General features: G+C 37.6%; 1 protein-coding gene across 1 annotated transcript in view; it reads right to left on the bottom strand.

Moving 5' to 3' along the window:
- mtgo (miles to go) overlaps positions 1 to 22,551 on the bottom strand; it is a 994,590-nt gene that overhangs the window by 829,175 nt on the left and 142,864 nt on the right. The gene's annotated exons all lie outside the window — the stretch shown is intronic.

Below are 22,551 nucleotides of genomic sequence, written 5' to 3'. Positions count from 1 at the left end.
ATCCACGCCTCTGTTGGTTGCTTGAAAAAATATTTTCTAGAAAATCCACGCCTCTGTTGGTTGCTTGAAAAAATATTTTCTAGAAAATCCACGCCTCTGTTGGTTGCTTGAAAAAATATTTTTTAGAAAAACCACGCCTCTGATGGTTGCTTGAAAAAACATTTTCTAGAAAAACCACGCCTCTGTTGGGTTCTTGAAAAATATTTTCTAGAAAAACCACGCCTCTGTGGGTAGCTTGAAAAAATATTTTCTAGAAAATACATGCCTCCGTTGGTTGATTGAAAAAATATTATCTTAAAAAATCCACGCCTCTGTTGGTTGCTTGAAAAAATATTTTTAGAAATAACACGCCTCTGTTGGTTGCTTGAAAAAATATTTTCTAGAAAATCCACGCCTCTGTTGGTTGCTTGAAAAAATATTTTCTAGAAAAACCACGCCTCTGTTGGTAGCTTGAAAAAATATTTTTTAGAAAATCCACGCCTCTGTTGGTTGCTTGAAAAAATATTTTCTGGGAAAACAACGCATCTGTTGGTTGCTTGAAAAAATATTTTCTAGAAAAACCACGCCTCTGTTGGTTGCTTAAAAAAATATTTTCTAGAAAAACCACGCCTCTGTTGGTTGTTTGACAAAATATATTTTCTAGCAAATCCACGCCTCTGTTGGTTGCTTGAAAAAATATTTTCTAGAAAAAGCACGCCTCTGTTGGTTACTTAAAAAAATATTTTCTAGCAAATCCACGACTCTGTTGGTTGCTTGAAAAAATATTTTCTAGAAAATCCACGCCTCTGTTGGTTACTTAAAAAAATATTTTCTAGCAAATCCACGACTCTGTTGGTTGCTTGAAAAAATATTTTCTAGAAAATCCACGCCTCTGTTGGTTGCTTGAAAAAATATTTTCTATAAAATCCACGCCTTTATTGGTTGCTTGAAAAAATATTTTCTATAAAATCCACGCCTCTGTTGGTTGCGTGAAAAAATATTTTCTAGAAAATCCACGCCTCTGTTGGTTGCTTGAAAAATATTTTCTAGAAAATCCACGCCTCTTTTGGTTGCTTGAAAAAATATTTTTTTTGAAAATCCAAGCCTCTGTTGGTTGCTTGAAAAAATTGTATTTTCTAGCAAATCCACGCCTCTGTTGGTTGCATGAAAAACTATTTGCTAGAAAATCCACGCCTCTGTTGGTTGCTTGAAAAAATATTTTCTATAAAATCCACGCCTCTGTTGGTTGCTTGAAAAAATATTTTCTATAAAATCCACGCCTCTGTTGGTTGCGTGAAAAAATATTTTCTATAAAATCCACGCCTCTGTTGGTAGCTTGAAAAAATATTTTCTATAAAATCCACGCCTCTGTTGGTTGCTTGAAAAAATATTTTCTATAAAATCCACGCCTCTGTTGGTTGCTTGAAAAAATATTTTCTATAAAATCCACGCCTCTGTTGGTAGCTTGAAAAAATATTTTCTAGAAAATCCACGCCTCTGTTGGTTGCTTAAAAAAATATTTTCTAGAAAATCCACGCCTCTGTTGGTTGCTTTAAAAAAGTATTTTCTAGAAAACCCACGCCTCTCTTGGTTGCTTGAAAAAATATTTTCTTAAAAAATCCACGCCTCTGTTGGTTGCTTGAAAAAATATTTTCTAGAAAATCCACGCCTCTGTTGGTTACTAGAAAAAATATTCCTCTAAAGATCCTCGAATCGGCTGGCCACAGTTTTGTATTCCTAATTTGTGAAATCCAACTTATGGAAGTCAAATAAATACAAACTTTATTTGTTTCAGACAAACATTCATCCATTCATTTATACAGTCTCACACATATTGTTGTTTTGTGTCTTTTTATGAAAGCAATAGATGTATAGAAATGCCCCGCCGTCAGCCACCACTTGTTGTTGTTAGCAATACAAAGTTTCTGTGGTGTTTTTATTTTTCTTTTTTTTTTTTTTGTCAAACTTCGTAATGCCGAGATAAAGTTATGCCAATGTTTTTCTATTCGAAAAAATAGAGTTGTACCAGAAACTTCTAACAAAGGCTTAACTACTCTCATCCTAACAACGATGATGATGTGTTTATTTTGTGCCTTTGTGAATATTAACTTATGTATGTATGTGTTTGGAACTTTTGCATAAAGTTGCAGAATAAACATTGAGTGAGATTCATATATGAAGTCAAACATAATTACCACTCTTAGACTAAAGCTCGAAAATAATATTTTGTTTTATTTTTGTTGTGGTTTTGTTACTCGTCGTATGAAAGAAATATAAACAAGAACAACAACAGTTTTGATTGAGTAATACGTTTGAACAACAGTTTGTTGTTAGTGTTATTTTCGAAAAAAAAAACACAAAGTGTTGTGTTGCTGGAACTATTTGTGTTTGAGTTTAATAAATTAATTAATTTTGCGTGATGTGGAGTATACGTGGAAGACAGAAGGCGTCGCCCATAGTATTGAAATAAAAACAAGCTATGAATAATTTTGAGCAGTATTTAAAACTAGGCTTTGATCTATGTGTTTTCATTTATATTTTGGACCTCTCTCTTCCTCTAGATCTTGAAAATCTCTCCTGTCGTGGCTGGATGAGGGGAAGCCTGTCCCCAAGATTGTCGCAGGGACGCTCATAGCTATAACACCCAGGCAGGTACTGTAAGGATAACGTCACGTCAACGTCAAAATATTGGCTTTCTCATGAGGGTGGACGACTGTTTTCATGAAGAGGCACTTTTTTGCAGTCTACAGGACTGTATTTCGGATCCATCCTTGCGCGCTTCCACCTTTGTTTTCACTTTTTCCACTTATGCTCGCCAACTAACCTGTTAACTTCAAGAGTATGTTCCCTAACTCATTTACCTTTAGGGTTCGTATGACGAAATTCATCTAATTTCGGGTATTTAGTGATCGGTTCCCGAGACATAATCACACCTCGGGAAATTATCGCAGCTGCCCAAACATCTGAGAGATTTTGCAGCTCTCAGAAGCTGTGATTGGGAAATTCTCTGAACCATTGGACTTTTCCTCGGTTCAGGACACTTAATTTATCAGAACGACCAGCGCTGTACCCTCTGGCCCAGGATGGACACTGGAGTCCACCTTAAGCGAGATATGTCTGTACTGGACAGACTGGTGTATAAGGAAGGCAGCTACTCTCCACCCTTCGCTGCTTTTCGATCCTTACGCAAAACCGCGTAACATTCATAACGCTTTATTCCTTGGATCGCGGCAACCATGTGTCCTTTTCAACTCATAAAGTCTACAATTCTCTGAATTGCAGAAATGATGAATTTCTATAGAGCTAAACAACAGCTGCTGGTTTGTCAGCTGCTGCATTAGTTGTTTTTAAGGATATGGTATAGGTGTCTCGTATTTCGACGACGAATATAAATCTAACCACGATGCTAGATACACTCTGGGAGATGTCATGGTACAGCAAGCAACAACATAACCTTATCCTCATTGAGGAATTTCTATTGATAGAAGTTGCTCAAAAGGGAGCTTCTCATGATAGAAGTCCCTCAAAAGAAGTCTTCTACATATAGAAGTCCCTCAAAAGGGTCTTCTATAGGTAGAATTCCCTCAAAAGGGAACTTCTATTGATAGAAGTCCCTCAAAAGGGAACTTCTATTTATAGAAGTCCCTCAAAAGGGAACTTCTATTTATAGAAGTCCCTCAAAAGGGGTCTTTTACAGATAGAAATTCCTCAAAAGGGGTCTTCTGTAGGTAGAAGTCCTTCAAAAGGGAACTTCTTTGATAGAAGTTCCTCAAAAGAGGGAAGACCCCTCAAAAGGGAACTTCTATTGATAAAAGCTCCTCAAAAGAAGTCTTCTACATATAGAAGTCCCTCAAAAGGGTCTTCTATAGGTAGAAGTCCCTCAAAAGGGAACTTTTATTGATAGAAGTCCCTCAAAAGGGAACTTCTATTGATAGAAGTTTCTCAAAAGGGAACTTCTATTGATATAAGTCCCTCAAAAGGGGTATTTTACAGATAGAAATTCCTCAAAAGGGAACTTCTGTAGGTAGAAGTCCTTCAAAAGGGAACTTCTATTAATAGAAGTCCCTCAAAAGGGGCCTTCTATAGGTAGAGGTCCTCAGAAGGGGACTTCTATTGATAGAAATTCCTAAATAGAAGACCTCATATGAATGACTTATATCAATAGAAGACCCCTTTCGGGGGTCTTCTAAAAATTGATGACCCTTTTGAGGGACTTCTATCATTAGATTATCCTTTTTTGAAATACTTCTATCTATAGAAGCTCTCTTTTTAGGGACTTCCACCTATACTAGAGAGGGACTTCACTCTCTGTCTCTATATAATGGGCCTTTTGAGTGACTTGAATCTGCAGAAGACCCTTTTGGGTGAAGATGAGGACTTTTGAGGAAATTTTATCTTTAAAAGACCCCTTTTGAGTGAGTTCTATCTCTAGAAGAGATAGAGATAAAGAAGACCCCTTTTATGAGACTTCCACCTACTTACTTACTTACTTAGCTGGCCCATTACAGAACATTTGTTCCATAGGCCGAACTAAGACAAGATCTCCAACTCTCTCTATTTGTTGCTTCGCACTCTGGAATACCGCGCCTTTTCATCTCATCATCCACTTGTGTGCGCAATCTATTCCTTGGCCTGCCAATTCTGCGTGCACCGCCAAGCGGTCCGTGTATATACGCCTTTTTAGCGGGTTCATCATCGCTCATTCTTATGATATGGCCTAGCCAACGCAATCGCTGCATCTCGATACGTTTAACAATATTGATGTCGTTGTATAGCAGATACAGCTCGTGGTTCATGGTACGTCGATATTCACCGTCAACGCAGATTGGTCCGTAGATCTTTCGAAGAATTTTTCTCTCAAACACACCAAGCACTGCCATGTCTGCTTGCGCAAGTACCCAGGCTTCGGAGCCATACATCAGCACGGGTAGTATCAGTATTTTGTAGAGCGTTATTTTTGTTTGACGAGATGTGGCATTGTTTTTAAACTGCTTACTTAAACCAAAGTAGCATCTGTTGGCCAATACAATTCTTCTTTTTATTTCACAACTGATGTCGTTTGTTGTGTTTACGGAGGTGCCGAGGTAGATGAAATCTTTTACTACCTCAATATTATAGGAACCAACTTTCACAGTAGGTCCGAGTTCAATGGACGCATTGCGCGTCGACACCATGAACTTGGTCTTCTCACCGTTTACCGCCAGACCCACTTTAGCAGATTCTCCTTCGACCTTCATAAAGGTATCAGTTACTTCTTTTACTGATCGGCCCATGATGTCTATATCATCAGCATAAGCAAGTAACATGTGACTATTGGTGTAGATTGTGCCACTTCTTTTGACGTTTGCCTCTCGTATAACCTTTTCCAGCAGGATGTTGAAGAGATCACACGAAAGGCTGTCTCCTTGTCTGAAACCTCTTTAGGTACCAAACTCTTCGGAGAGGTTCTTTAACTGAGGACCTCGTGTCAGTTAAAGTCATTTTACAAAGCCGGATGAGCATTGCGGGGATACCAAATTCAGACATGGCTTGGAATAAATTTGAACGCAGCGGGCTGTCGAAGGCTGCTTTATAATCGACAAAAAGGTGGTAGGTGTCGATCTGCATCTCTTGGGTCTTCTCCAGGATTTGCCGCTGGGTAAATATTTGGTCAATGGTGGACTTGCCAGGTCTAAAGCCGCATTGGTATGGTCCAATTATCTCGTTGACCATAGGCTTGTGTCGTTCGCACAATATCCCTGACACGATCTTGTAGGCAATAGGGAGTAGACTTATGCCCCTATAGTTAGAGCATACAGTCTTATCTCCCTTCTTGTGGACGGGCACATGATACTCAGGTTCCAATCGTCGGGTACTCGTTCTTCCTGCCAGATGGTGCTAACTAGCTGATGAATACACCTTATCAGCGTGTCGCCTCCGCTTTTGAACAGCTCGGCTGGTAAGCCATCGGCTCCTGCTGCCTTATTATTCTCCAGGCGATTTATTGCTGTCTTTACCTCATCTTGGCTGGGCGGTATACCTTCAATACCATCTTCTGGGATTGGGACTGTGGTATCTTCGTCGTCTTCGCTGCTATTGGATACCAACAGTTTGGAAAAATGTTCTTTCTATATCCTGAGTACACTATCTGTATCAGTTACCAAATTACCTTGCTGGTCTCTACAGGAGGATGTGCCTGCACCAAAGCCATCACTTTGATGGAATGGTAGAATTTTCGGACTTCATTCTGGCTCCTGTACTTCTCGTTTTTTTCACACTCCCGCTTTTCCATCTCTCATCAGATGTTTCACTGTGGAGACTGAATTTCCCGACTGTTGGGCCAAAGATATACTCCTTTCCAATTTTGGCATTTAAATCGCCTAGAATGATTTTAATGTCATGGGCAGGGCAACGGTCATATGTTTCTTCTAGGCGCTCGTAAAATATATCTTTGGTCTGTTCGTCCTTTTCTTCAGTGGGAGCAGGAGCGCAAATAAAGCTGATGTTGAAGAATTAAGATTTTATTCGAATTGCAGCAAGTCTTTCATTCACTGGGGTGAAGCTTGATACCAGATGTTTTAGCCTCCGACTAACTACGAATCCGCAACCAAACTCATGCTTTACGTCATGCCAGCTATAATACGGTGCGTCACCTTTAGGTGTTGTTGTGACGCCTTTCCCAATCCATCGTATTTCCTGTATGGCAGTAATATCGGCCTTGTACTTTTCAAGCACGTCTGCCAATGCGAAGACTGCACCTTTTCTATAAAGAGTGCGAACATTCCAGGTGCAGATTCGCAGATCATGGTCCTTAAAACGTTTGCGGGGTTCGTCAACTTTAGAGGGGTTTGTTTTTCTTTTCTTTCGTTTTTTCATAGTAGGCTGTTTTTTCTAGGGGAGGGTTACTAACCCGACGCCCAAACCCAAGTTTTTAACGTTCTTATGGGTGAACGAGCGGCACATGTTAGCTCACTACCTTTAACGGGCAGTTCCCCAGGTAACAACACGGGGAGGTCCACTTGAGATGAAAGAGGGACCAAGATAAATACTGGGCTTTGCCATGTTAAAACCGGTCAGGACCGTTCCTTGGTATCTTCCATCACCTACGTCACCCTATAGAATACCTTTTTTGAGGGACTTCCATCAATATGAGATCCCTTTTGAGGGATTTCTACCTATAGAAGAAGAAGACCTAGAAGTCTATTTTGGTTGACTTCTATTTACAGAAGACCCCTTGTGAGGGACTTGTGTCAATAATAGATCCTTTTTTATGGACTCCTGTCTAGAGAAGATGAGGAACTCTTGAGGGACTTTAATCTTTAGAAGACCCTTATTAAAGGACTTCTATGTAAAGAAGACCTTTTTTCGTGAGACTTCTATTTTTAGATCTCTTTTGAGGGACTTCTATCTATAGAATACCCCTTTTGAGCGACTTCTATCAATAGAAAATCGGTTTTGAGGGAGTTCTGTCTATAGAAGATGAATAAGGGTCTTTTGAGTGACTTTTATCTTTAGAAGACCCAATATGAGGGACTTCTATCTCCAGAAGAGATGGAGATAGAGAAGACCCCTTTTAAGGAACTTCCACCTATAGAAGACCTCTTTTGAGGTACTTCTATCAATATAAAATCCCTTTTGAGGGATTTCTGTCTATAGAAGACCCCTTTAGAGAGGGTTCTAGCTATAGAGGACTATTTTTGGGGGGACTTCTATCTATAGAAAACCCGTTAAAAGAGTATTCTATCGATAGAACCCCCTTGTGAGAGTCTTCAATCTATAGAAGTTCCCTTTTGATGGACTTCTATCTATGGGACACCCCATTGAAGAGCATCAATCTACAGAACACGCCTTTTTTGTGGGGCTTTTATGTATAGAAGAATCCTAATCTATGCACGTTTGTCCTGGAAATGTGTAGTATATCTCATTTCTCACTTTCTCGTTATTATTGTTGTTTTTTTTTTTTTTGTGGATAGCGTGTGGGTTTTGTAGTGTCTTTTTTGCCGTCACATGTCGCTTGTCGTCGTCTGAAACACGAGGATGCGTCAAGTGACTCAAATTCCTGTCTGCAACAACTTAAAAGCATTTTTCGTACAACAACAACATCATGCACTACAAGCCATCGACCGAATAAAGTGTTAAAAAAATGAACATTCAGGCTATAGACAAACAAGTCCATATGATGGCATTCGCACAATGAAACGGAATGTGTGAAAATTCATAGATACCCATATGTATGTTCATATACATATCCACATATACAAACATAATACCAAAACACAGTCATATTAAGAACAACTGAAGAAATATTCCGTTTTTAACAGATAAGTTTACATGCAGGCAAATACAAATACAGTAAGGAGAATGTTATACAAAAATTGTTCAGATATGTAATTTGAAAAAAAAAATATGTTGAAAAGACAAAGCACAGGAACACCGAGAGTAAATAAAATCATGTTTAAGAAAAAGGATAAATATCCAGTAGAGACTTTAAGGCTGGTATTTTTAAGAATGTTATGTCCACGACCGATAAACGAAGATTTTTCAGAAAATATTATTCAAGGTTTATCAGATAAAAATACCATATATTTTTTATCTATTAAATATAATTATTAAAATATACAAATCGATATATGTACATATTACACATTACAAAACATCCAAATAGAAAACAACTTTTGTTCATAGAGCATTATCTAAATACAGATAACTTTTTGCATTCCCCTGAACTAAATTATGACTCAATTCCTGTTGGAAAGAATGACAAAAAACACAGCTTATGGTTTCAAATAATTGCGTTAACACCGCACAATCATACGGGTGTGTAAGCAAATATCTGTGTTCTGATGTTCGCTTACTGCTTATCCAGCAGAATTGTTCCTTGTTAAGTGTTTATCATAATGGAATATAGCTCACTTTCTTCTTTTTATTTGTGCGAATTTCCTTTACCGAAAAAATGTTCATTTGCTTCCGACACTCTCATCATTTTTATTATTTCATAGAACGAACACACAAAGATCATCATGAGTCCTATATTATCATCAACGTCAAGCATCATGCTTGCAAAAAAATATATCGCCTTATGTGAGTAACAAATATGTGTGTGTGTCACACATACACACACATGTTCCGCTTATCTTCCTTTCTTCACAAATTATATTTCGTTTATGCGAAGGCATGACAAAAGTGTTCCACATGATTTAAGATTCAATAAAGTAGATATTTGCGAGCAAGCATGAAGTTGTTGCGACGATAAGGAACTGCAGGAACTTAATTTCTGCCGCAGAGACTTTTTTGTAATTGTTCTCTTGCTTCATTCATTTTTCTATTATGTCTCCATTCATGGTGAAAATAAGTGAAGATTAAGTTACCTATTTGGGATTTTGGAGTACAAAAATCTGTCGAAGGACATCTTGCTAACAATTTCAAGTGAATCAGTTTCCATGTTGGGACATTTTCCATGTATTCTTAATAAGATTATTATAAACAATAGTGTTTGATAAATGTTGGTTAACTTACTGACTAAGCTTTAAGCTTCCTTCCATCCTATCGAAAGCATGTATTGATAGAAGCCCATCAAAAGTGGTATTCTATTGAGGGAAGCTCCCCAAAAGAGACCTTCTGTTATTAAAAGTCCATCCAAAGGCGTCTTCTATTGATAGAAACACCTCAATAGGTGTCTTCTATTGATAATAACCCCCCTCAAAAGAGGCCTTATATTGAAAGAAACTCCTCAAAGGGGTCTCCTATGGATAGAAGTTCATATAAAAGTGTTTTTTGTTGATACAGATCTTAAAACTAGTCTTCTATGGAAAGAACCAACTCAAAGAGGGAGGTTTATTGATGAAAGCCCCTCAAATTGGTCTTCTATTAACAATTGCACCTCAAACGAGGTCTTCTATTGATAGAAGCTTTTCAAATGTGACGTCTAATGGGGGGGGGGGGGGGTGACGTAGGGGATGGAAGATTCCAAGGAACGGTCCTGACCGGTTTTAACATGGCAAAGCCCAGGATTTATCTTGGTCCCTCTTTCATCTCAAGTGGACACTGCCCTCCCCGTGGTGTCACCTGGGGAACTGCCTTTAACACCCGTTAAAGGTAGTGAGCTAACATGTGCCGCGAGTTCACCCATAATAACTTTAAAAACTTGGGTTTGGGCGTTGGGTTAGTAACCCTCCCCTAGAAAAAACAGCCTACTATGAAAAAACGAAAGAAAAGAAAAACAACCCCTCTAAAGTTGACGAACCCCGCAAACGTTTTAAGGACCATGATCTGCGAATCTGCACCTGGAATGTTCGCACTCTTTACAGAAAAGGTGCAGTCTTCGCATTGGCAGACGTACTTGAAAAGTACGAGGCCGATATTACTGCCATACAGGAAATACGATGGATTGGGAAAGGCGTCACAACAACACCTAAAGGTGACGCACTGTATTATAGCTGCCATGACGTAAAGCATGAGTTTGGTTGCGGATTCGTAGTTAGTCGGAGGCTAAAACATCTGGTATCAAGCTTCACCCCAGTGAATGAAAGACTTGCTACAATTCGAATAAAAGCTAAATTCTTCAACATCAGCTTTATTTGCGCTCATGCTCCCACTGAAGAAAAGGGCGAACAGACCAAAGATATATTTTACGAGAGCTTAGAAGAAACATATGACCGTTGCCCTGCCCATGTCATTAAATTCATTCTAGGCGATCTAGGCAAAATTGGAAAGGAGAATATCTTTGGCCCAACAGTCGGGAAATTCAGTATCCCCAGTGAAACATCTGACAATGGTATGAGGCTGACAGACTTCGCAGCGGCAAAAAACATGGTAGTTAGCAGTACCAGATTTAATCATCTCGATATTCATAAGGGCACCTGGCTGTCTCCAGATCAGAAAACAAGAAATCAAATCAATCATGTTGTGATAGATGGAAGACATTCATCGATTGATTCGGACCACTACCTTCTTGCAGCAAAGGTACGCACCCGCATAACGTAGCAAACAAAGTACGAACAGACACAACACGAATGTTAGACATCGGTAAGCTGCAATCACAACAGATAGCCGCAGCATATTCCACTCAACTAGCCCAATTGCTTAATCAAAGCACTCCTCATCGCGATAACATATCAGCGCAATGGCAAAGTATTGCCCACTCCATGCAAACAGCCGCAAAATCCTTATTTGGATACCAGAGACCTCCACCAAAGAATCCATGGTATGATCAGGAGTGTCGTGCTGCTACCGAAGAGAAAAATGCGGCATATAGGGCTACTTTACAATCCGTAGCAACGCGTAGCGCACGAGAAAGATATCGGGTGAAAAGGAGAGAGGAGAAACGTCTTTTCCGCGGGAAAAAAGGATATGGAAAAGCGGGAGTGTGAAAAAATCGAGATGTACAGGAACCAGAATGAAGTCCGCAAATTCTACCAAAGAGTCAAGCATCAAACATATGGCTTTGTTACAGGCACATCCTCCTGCAGAGACCAGCAAGGTAATTTGGTAACTGATACAGATATTGTACTCAGGATATGGAAAGAACATTTTTGGAAAGAACATGTTGGTATCCAATAGCAGCGAAGACGACGAAGATACCACAGTCCCAATCCCAGAAGATGGTATAGAATGTATACCACCAAAGCCAAGGTGAGGTACAGACAGCAATAAATCGGCTGAAGAATAATAAGGCAGCAGAAGCCGATGGCTTACCAGCCGAGCTGTTCAAAACCGGAGGCGACACGCTGATAAGGTGTATTCATCAGCTAGTTAGCTCCATCTGGCAGGAAGAACGAGTACCCGACGATTGGAACCTGAGTATCATGTGCCCGTCCACAAGAAGGGAGATAAGACTGTATGCTCTAACTATAGGGGCATAAGTCTACTCCCTATTGCCTACAAGATCGTGTCAGGAATATTGTGCGAACGACTAAAGCCTATGGTCAACGAGATAATTGGACCATACCAATGCGGCTTTAGACCTGGCAAGTCCACCATTGACCAGATATTTACCCTGCGGCAAATCCTGGAGAAGACCCAAGAGATGCAGATCGACACCTACCACCTTTTTGTCGATTATAAAGCAGCCTTCGACAGCCCGCTGCGTTCAAAGGTATTCCAAGCCATGTCTGAATTTGGTATCCCCGCAAAGCTCAACCGGCTTTGCAAAATGACTTTAACTGACACGAGGTCCTCAGTTAAAATAGGAAAGAACCTCTCCGAAGAGTTTGGTACCAAAAGAGGTTTCAGACAAGGAGACAGCCTTTCGTGTGATCTCTTTAACATCCTGCTGGAAAAGGTTATACGAGAGGCAAACGTCAAAAGAAGTGGCAAAATCTACACCAATAGTCACATGTTACTTGCTTATGCTGATGATATCATAGGCCGATCAGTAAAAGAAGTAACTGATACCTTTATGAAGGTCGAAGGAGAATCTGCTAAAGTGGGTCTGGCGGTAAACGGTGAGAAGACCAAGTTGATGGTGTCGACGCGCAATGCGTCCATTGAGCTCGGACCGACTGTAGAAGTTGGTTCCTATAATATTGAGGTAGTAAAAGACTTCGTCTACCTCGGCACCTCCGTAAACACAACAAACGACATCAGTTGTGAAATAAAAAGAAGAATTGTATTGGCCAACAGATGCTACTTTGGTTTAAGTAAGCAGTTTAAAAACAAAGCCACATCTCGTCAAACAAAAATAACGCTCTACAAAACACTGATACTACCCGTGCTGATGTATGGCTCCGAAGCCTGGGTACTTGCGCAAGCAGACATGGCAGTGCTTGGTGTGTTTGAGAGAAAAATTTTTCGAAAGATCTACGGTCCAATCTGCTTTGACGGTGAATATCGACGTCGCATGAACCACGAGCTGTATCTGCTGTACAACGACATCAATATTGTTAAACGTATCGAGAAGCAGCGATTGCGTTGGCTAGGCCATATCATAAGAAAGAGCGATGATGACCCCGCTAAAAAGGTGTATAAACACGGACCGCTTGGCGGTGCACGCAGAATTGGCAGGCCAAGGAATAGATGGCTCAAACAAGTGGATGATGAGATGCAAGCGCGATATTCCAGAGAGCGAAACAACAAATAGAGAGAAATGGAGATTTTTTCTTAGTTCGGCCTATGGAACAAATGTTCTGTAATGGGCCAGCTAAGTAAGTAAGACATCCATTGGGGGTCTTCTGTTAATAGAATACTCTCAAAATAATGTCTATATATAGAAGCCCCTTAAAAGGGGTATTTTTACACCATCCACCATAATATGGAGGGTATATTAGGCTTGTTTTTCTGTTTGTATCACATCGAATTAATAATTTGCGACCATATAAAGTATATGTATATATTCTTGATCAGGATAATATTCTAAGACGATCTACCCACGTCCGTCCGCCTATTGTAATCACTCTAGCGCCCGCAATAATTGAGATAGAACGCTAAAATGTTGCATCCTAGTGTATTTTTTCCATAGGCAGACCAAGTTCGAAGATGGGTTATATAAGTCCACCTTTTGGTATAACCACCATATAACGTTTCCACCCGATTTTAAGCATTTTGAGGATTTTAGCTACATTTTCTGACCAAAACAATTCTTTACAAAAAATTATGAAGATAGGTTCACGTTTTGGTATATCCCCCTTATGATGGTACCTCCCGGTTAAAAGTATTTTGGTGATTTTAGCTAAAATGTTTGACCGAACTATCTGCAATTTACCTTATCTACAATTTTTAACCGGCCACGAAACTTCTTCACCAATAATAGACTACATAGGTAAATTTTTTGGTATATACCCCATAAAAATGTAACAGTAGAATGAAGAATAATGGTCGACTAATTTTTGCACCTAGCAGGAAACTAATTATTCCATTTTAGTTCAGAATATTTCAGGGTGAAGGGTATATTAATATTAAAATCCCCTAAAAGGGCTATTTCAAGAAAAAAGTCCCTTCTGTTGGTGAAGCCTCAGAAGAGGAATTTTAAGTATAAAATCTCTTCAAAGAAGAGAAGAGCCCTCTATGGAAGAAGGGAGAAGAAGAAAAGGGGCCTTCTATTAATAAAATTCCCTTCATAGGGGGCCAATCCCAAGGGGCCGATACTATGCACCGATATTTTGGACCACTGGCCGTCAGTTAAACAAAGATATGTTTTTGTTCGAATATTTTCATCGCCAATATATCATGGAATGCCTGCAGTGAGCTCTTTTGGCCTATACTGGTGTCGAGAAGTACTCCGGGCCATGTATCTGTTCAATTTGCCAGATCCCCAACCACCACATGTCAACATGGGTGAAAAGAATGGGTTAACTTCCGAGGTTGCTCCGGTCTTAACCAACTCCAGGACCATTACGATAGCAGTTACATTACTGCTTTCTGCGCCAGCACATCTCCCGGCGTGTCTCGATCTTTGTCGTCAGATTCTTCGCAGTCTGAATACGTCTGAATACGAAATAACCCCGCAGTCTTCCCAACGACAGCAAAGGCAGCATCTTAGATCCCATGTTTCTGTTCACCGCCCCCGGATATGCATAGTTGCTGCAATTCAATTACAACTATCTCCTCAACAAAATCAGGGAGAATGTAGACTTTATGAGCGGAAGAAACTTCATGGTCGCAGCGATCCTGGAAACAAAGCACACCGTCACGTGTAGCTTGCAACGATGGTTATAAAGTTTTACGAAAGGTTCGTACATGAAGCGGATTAGGAGGACTTGCCTTACTAATACACACCTCCGTCTGGGACAGTCTTGTCTCGTTTAAGCTTGACACTAGTGACCCATTTAAGGGGGTAGCAGTAAAATGTGGGACTTCCAAGGTAGAGTTGCATAATGAATACATTAGGGCGGCCAAAAAAAAACTACAAATTAGTTTTTTTTCGAAACGCCTACCCCCCATTTTTTTGATTTGATCCAAAAATCTTATATAAGAAATTTTAATGTGCATCATTAGGTTTGGCATTCAGTTCTTGGCAATGACCAGAAGGGCACAGCGCTGTCCACATTTTGGTCAGTGAACGAAGACGCTCCAACGATGAAAAGAGGAGATTGCTACAACCAACCAGACCTCACCATTGATAAATGACGTGTCGTGGCAAACCCATAATTTCGCTCAGTTCAGACCATCATTCGATCATCGTCTACATAAACTGACCACCCGACTTCATAACCTTTGACCTCTATAGTTGTCTAACCTACGAAAAAAACTGATTGGCATGAGTTCAGAGAATTTACTAATAACCGCTTCAGAAAGATCATGGAGTAGCTTTGAGAATTGTTCATCACAGCTGCAGCCGCTAGTTATATACTTCCTCTGATCGGATACCAACAATTAAACCGATTTTCCTAGCACACGTGATGGGAGTAGCAAATCCAACCCGAACCCTGAAGAGTCATGAATTAGGGAACGTACATTTGAAGTCAACGGGTTAGTCAGCGAACTTAAGCGGAACAAGTAAAAAATATTAAGCTGGGGCGGGCCGAAATTTTTTATAATCCACCATAAAATATTCTGAACTTCCTGTTTGGTGCAAAAATTGTTCGACCACATATACCCCAAATGCCTAAATTAGGTAAAACAAGTAAGAAAGTATCAGTCGGCTTTGCCGACAGAGATATACCAATTGAATTTTTCATCTAGACAGATCGAATGTATTTAGGGCCTTTCAGAATTTTCTGACCCTTTTTAGACATTTGAACTTGCCGACAAAAATGTGGATTAATATTGAAGTTCAAAGTGTTGCGGAGGAGGTTCTTGGATGAAAGGATAATATGGCTGTAAAGAGGACCACAACGAACAGTTTCGATATACATTTCCAAAGGATCTTCGAACAGACCCTAAACTGAACTTAGACACAAATGTTGATGTTTTGTGGGGGAGGTACCCTAAGAAAGGACCAATATAGGCCATTTTAGCAGTTAAACTAAATTTGGACAAAATATAAAGAGAGCAAAAGTTTGGACCAAATTCGTTGCTTCTTTATAGAGATATCGTACATACGAATAAAGTGAAATTTTTAAATATTGTCGGAAGTATCGAAAGTATTGCCCATCATCGAACAGAAAGTAACTGTGGATTAAGTATGACGAAGGCCAAGTTTTGGACCAAATCGGTTGATCAGTTCGAGATTTATCGTGCTCTCCTTCCACTACATATGGTGCCATAGGGTTTTTTTACACATTTCAGCCGATTTTCTCAAGAAGAATGGACTTGCCCCTGAAATTTTACCGTCGTAATTAAACAGCCAATGCAAGTTGCTTCAACAAAAATCAAAGTGATTCGAGAGCAAGTCTTATAGTGAACTTATCCTAAATTTTGTGTGGGTGGAACCCGAAGGAGGACAAGGAGGACAAATATAGTCCATATTTGACACTGATATATATATATATATATATATATCTGGTAGATATATTAGGATGTTAAAGTATGGACCAAATCGGTAACTCCCTTCAAGAGTTATCGTGCGCACAATTTTTCCGAACATTTTTCAACTTTTGTGGAAGAGGTACCTGAAGGAGTGGACCGAAATGGTTTATCTTCACACTTAGACTAAGCTTGGACAAAATATTGCGATGGCCAAATTTTGGACCGAATAGGCTGATCCGTTCGAGAGTTTTCTTGCGCTACAACGCCTACACACAGTGTCATATGGGTTTTTTGCAAATTTCAGGCTCTTTTCTCAGGAAGTATGGACTTGCCCCTGATAAAACTTTTGTGTGGGAGGTACACAAATGAGTGGGCCGATTAAGTCGACCCTGATCTATATCTAGTAGGTATATTACGATGTGTACAGTATGGACCAAATCGGTTACTCCCTTCATGAGTTATCGTGAGTATAAATTTTCCGAACATTTTCGAAATTTTGTGGGGAAGGTACCCGAAGGAGTGGACCGATATGACCCATCATCGAACTTAAACTAAGTTTAAGCAAAATATTACTAAACCCAAAATTTGGTTCGAATCGGTTGATCCGATCGAGAGTTATCGTGCGAACCAGCCAGACAGACATTGCTAAATCGACTCCAAATTGTCTGAAACGGATTTCGTCGAAACATACTTGGGGTCTAAAACCATTATTTCGATAAGGTATAAATAACTTAAATGCTGAGGGTAAAAAAATTTATCTAAAAATGTCTTCAATCTGTTGGCATCATTATATGGGGGATACACCATAACATGAACCTATGTGGAAAATTTTTGGTGGAGGAGGTTCGGGACCTCTGAGAACTTCAAATGTAAAATTACATCTAGTTCGGTTAAAAATTGTAGCTAAAATCTTCAAAATACCGAAAACTGAGAGGTTCCGTTCTATAGGGGCTATATCAAAAATGGACCTATGTGGACGATTTTTGGTGGATAAGTTTCGGGTCCACTGAGAACCTCAAGTGCGACTATACAAAAACAACGACTTTAAAACTCCAAGTACCAAATTGGAGCCAATTTGGGCGGAAAATGTAGCAACAATCCTCAATATACTTAAAATCGGGAGGTACCGTTATATGGGGGCTATACCACAACGTGGACATATCTTGGCAACTTTAAGTGGAGAAATTTGGTCATTGGCCATTGGGAACCTAAAATTTCAAATCTCTGCTAGTTCGGTCAAAAAATGTAGCTAAAATCCTCAAAATACCTTAAATCGGGTGGTACCGTTATATGGGGGCTATACCGAAACGTGGACCTACATATAACCGATCTTCGAAACTGACCTGCCTTCTTCATAGGACATCTGTTTAAGGACATAGATACGACTTTTCTCCAGCCATATTTTAAACGTTAGATAATCAACTAGAATTAGAAGAGGCGCTTATCCTATCCTTCGATACCGTCAACGATGTCAAGCTGCTCGAGAACATATACGCGCGTTGGATAATGAACTATATACGTGTCGTTTGTGGAATCCGGAAATAAAATCAAATACCAAGAAGAGTGAGTAAACGCAGCCATCTAATTAAAATGGACGCGGTTCTCTTGAAGCAACTTTAAATGGAAGGTGCTTACACCTGGAAAGTGTTTGCGGATTCTGAAACTACAATGTTCATAAATGAAAAAAATCAAAAAACCAATAAAATCGCCGGAGCGCTTTTTAAATAAATCGCGATTCAAGTCGGAAATTTTAATGGTTTTTTAGTTTTTCACAATTCTGCTTGGAAACCGCAAGTCTTATCGAAATGGGACAAAAGAAAGTGTTGTAGCTATGAAAATTTTCTACAAGATTAGCCATTGCGGATTTTCGTAGGTTTTACCGTTTTTGAGATATAGAAGTTCAAATTGGGACAAAGCACTGACTGTATCGCCTCCTTATAAAACAATGTCCAAAAAGGGTACAACCTAGGAAAAAGATAAGAAAGCCAATCTTTCAGAGAATTTTCACAGCTACAACATTTTCTTTAGTTCCATTCAGATAGGACATGCGGTTTCAAGCAAAACACTGAAGTTTTGAGGAAGAAAAAAATCTAAATGATTGATTTGAACTTCTATATCTCAAAAACGGTGAAACCTACGAAAATATTATGCGGGTCAATCTTGTACAGAATTTTCAATGCCACAACATTTCCTTTAGTTCCATTTCGATAGGACTTGCGGTTACCATGAAAAATTGTGAAAACCTAAAAAACACTAAAAATGTCAACTTGAATCGCGATTTATTTAAAAAGAGCTCCGGCGATTGTCTTGTTTTTGATTTTTCTCATCTATGAACATTGTAGTTTCAGAATCCGCAAAAACTTCCTTAAAATCTAACACGAATGTAAATACTTGCGTTGTTACAATAACAACTAAATATATCAATTTACAAAGGTAAAGCAATTATACAATGGATGAAGGTGTTTCATCCAAAATTATGTTTCCGAAGGCAGAAACCGTTGATGGAAAGATCAAGTAGGATAATACACCATGGACATTGTGCGGCAAGTGAGAGTAAGAAGAATGATCAAAACGCTATTCTAAGGTCGGCTTCGAGAACAGACGCGATCTGTTGTTTCAACCAAAATAGAATCAGGGGCACAGCTAATAGTTAAAAAATTTTTGATTTTTCTAAAAACATTTCTTTGTTTGTTTTTACTCTATGCACTCTTGTATTTACAAAAAAACCTCCAGAATTCAATTTATTTTTCAAGAACATTTTCATGCACATATTCAAATTTTGTTTACACTCTTTTAAGCGTATCAAAATAAAATCCGATTCATATGTTTTGCCAAAATTTCCATTTTTGTGTAGCAAATCGATTTGCAGATTCATCGAATTGGGAATAAGAAATATGCACAGCAAACAAAAGCAATTTTATGGAGAAAAAATTCGAGAGGAAACAAGAAAACCAGTGAAGAGTAAAAATGCTTTGTTACATTAAACACACACACACACCCACACACATGGAACCAATATTTTCAAACAAACACGCACGAATACAAACACATCCAATATAATTGCGTTAACAGACAAAATTCGCATCTAACCAAAAACAAAAGAAAAGCGAAAATAAAATGCGCTATTCTACTATAACTATGTTTAAACAATACAAAAGGAAGACTACCGAAAAGTATCTTCGGCAAAGAAAATATAAGCTAAAGTAGTTTTCTATAAAAATAAAAACATAATAAAAAATTTAAGATGTGTTTTTTTAAGAAGAAGGTCTTCTAAAAACCGCCAAAATATTTTTTTTTAGTTGGAATAACATTGAAATGTGTCTTCAACTGATAGCAGGCCTTTTAACATATATATTCCGCAGATAGAAGTCCACCTAAAAGGGGTTTCTATAAATTGAATGCCCCATAAGGTGCCTTCTGCAGGTCGAGAACCAACTAACGGTTTTATCAATAGAATACATAAGACAACCTAAAGGAGTCTTTTATAAAGAAAAGTCAACCAAATGGTGTCTTCTATAGACAGAAGACAAACAACCTATGTTTTCTGTAGACCGAGAACAACCTAAATGTGTCTTCTATAGATAGAATACATTCTACAGGTGTTTTCTGTGGACTGAACCATCTATAACCAAAAGATGATGTAAAGGAGTCTTCTTTAGGCAAACGACCACCTAAAGCTATATTTTATAGACAGAAGACCTTAAGAATCTTCAGTGGACTTGAGAAAACTTAAAGGTGTACTTTATAGACAGATGACAATCTAAGGTGCCTTCTGTGGACTGAATACATCTTAAAGGTGACTTCGATAGACAGCCAATTACTTAAAAATGTCTTATATAGATTGACGACAACTTAAAGGTGTCTCCTATAAAAAGAAGCTAACCATAATGTGTCTTATATCGACAGAATGCAACCTGAAGGTCCCTCAATGGACTTAGGACAACCTAAAGATGTCCTCTATAGTCCAAAGACAAACTACGTAAGTTTTTTTATAGACCGATGACAACGTAAATATATAGACAGAAGACAACCTAAACGAGTCTTCTATGGACTGAAGATAACCTAAAGCTGTCTACTATAAAAAGAAGACAATGTAAACGTTTCTTCTATGGACAGAAAACACCTATGAACTCGTTTATGCGCCGAAGGCAAACTGGACGTGTCTTTTATATAGACAGTAGACAACATAAGGAGTCTTCTGCGGACTGAAGACAACCTAAAGAGTATTTTAAAGAGTAGCACTTCTATAGACTGGCGAACATCTTACGGTATTCTTTATGGACAAAAGACACCCTAAAGAATCTCCGATGTGCTAAAGACAATCTAATGTCGTTGAAAACATGTTCTTAAAAATTGCACGCTTCTAATAGACGTTAAAAAATATTCTTAAAAAATCCACGCTTCTAATAGAGGTTAAAAAATATTCTTAAAAAATCCACGCTTCTAATAGAGGTTAAAAAAATATTCTTAAAAAATCCACGCTTCTAAGAGAGGTTAAAAAATATTCTTAAAAAATCCACGGTTTTAATAGACAAAAATAAAAATGTATTCTTAAAAATCCACGCTTTTAATAGACAAAAAATAAAAAAAATATTCTTAAAAAATCCACGGTGTTAATAGACAAAAAATAAAAAAATATTCTTAAAAAATCCACGCTTTTAATAGACGTTAAAAAATATTCTTAAAAAATCCACGCTTTTAATAGACGTTAAAAAAATATTCTTAAAAAATCCACGCTTTTAATAGACAAAAAATAAAAAAATATTCTTAAAAAATCCACGCTTTTAATAGACAAAAAATAAAAAAATATTCTTAAAAAATCCACGCTTTTAATAGACAAAAAATAAAAAAATATTCTTAAAAAATCCACGCTTCTAATAGACGTTAAAAAAATATTCTTAAAAAATCCACGCTTCTAATAGACGTTAAAAAAATATTCTTAAAAAATCCAAGCTTCTAATAGACGTTAAAAAAATATTCTTAAAAAATCCACGCTTCTAATAGACGTTAAAAAAATATTCTTAAAAAATCCACGCTTCTAATAGACGTTAAAAAAATATTCTTAAAAAATCCACGCTTCTAATAGACGTTAAAAAAATATTCTTAAAAAATCCACGCTTCTAATAGACGTTAAAAAAATATTCTTAAAAAATCCACGCTTCTAATAGACGTTAAAAAAATATTCTTAAAAAATCCACGCTTCTAATAGACGTTAAAAAAATATTCTTAAAAAATCCACGCTTCTAATAGACGTTAAAAAAATATTCTTAAAAAATCCACGCTTCTAATAGACGTTAAAAAAATATTCTTAAAAAATCCACGCTTCTAATAGACGTTAAAAAAATATTCTTAAAAAATCCACGCTTCTAATAGACGTTAAAAAAATATTCTTAAAAAATCCACGCTTCTAATAGACGTTAAAAAAATATTCTTAAAAAATCCACGCTTCTAATAGACGTTAAAAAAATATTCTTAAAAAATCCACGCTTCTAATAGACGTTAAAAAAATATTCTTAAAAAATCCACGCTTCTAATAGACGTTAAAAAAATATTCTTAAAAAATCCACGCTTCTAATAGACGTTAAAAAAATATTCTTAAAAAATCCACGCTTCTAATAGACGTTAAAAAAATATTCTTAAAAAATCCACGCTTCTAATAGACGTTAAAAAAATATTCTTAAAAAATCCACGCTTCTAATAGACGTTAAAAAAATATTCTTAAAAAATCCACGCTTCTAATAGACGTTAAAAAAATATTCTTAAAAAATCCACGCTTCTAATAGACGTTAAAAAAATATTCTTAAAAAATCCACGCTTCTAATAGACGTTAAAAAAATATTCTTAAAAAATCCACGCTTCTAATAGACGTTAAAAAAATATTCTTAAAAAATCCACGCTTCTAATAGACGTTAAAAAAATATTCTTAAAAAATCCACGCTTCTAATAGACGTTAAAAAAATATTCTTAAAAAATCCACGCTTCTAATAGACGTTAAAAAAATATTCTTAAAAAATCCACGCTTCTAATAGACGTTAAAAAAATATTCTTAAAAAATCCACGCTTCTAATAGACGTTAAAAAAATATTCTTAAAAAATCCACGCTTCTAATAGACGTTAAAAAAATATTCTTAAAAAATCCACGCTTCTAATAGACGTTAAAAAAATATTCTTAAGAAATCCACGCTTCTAATAGACGTTAAAAAAATATTCTTAAAAAATCCACGCTTCTAATAGACGTTAAAAAAATAT

Source organism: Musca autumnalis, unplaced genomic scaffold, assembly GCF_047663935.1.
Source record: "Musca autumnalis isolate F117 unplaced genomic scaffold, ASM4766393v1 scaffold_2, whole genome shotgun sequence".
Classification (NCBI taxonomy): domain Eukaryota; kingdom Metazoa; phylum Arthropoda; class Insecta; order Diptera; family Muscidae; genus Musca; species Musca autumnalis.
The sequence above is the reverse complement of the archived record's forward strand: the minus strand, read 5'-3'. Positions and strand labels throughout refer to the sequence as shown.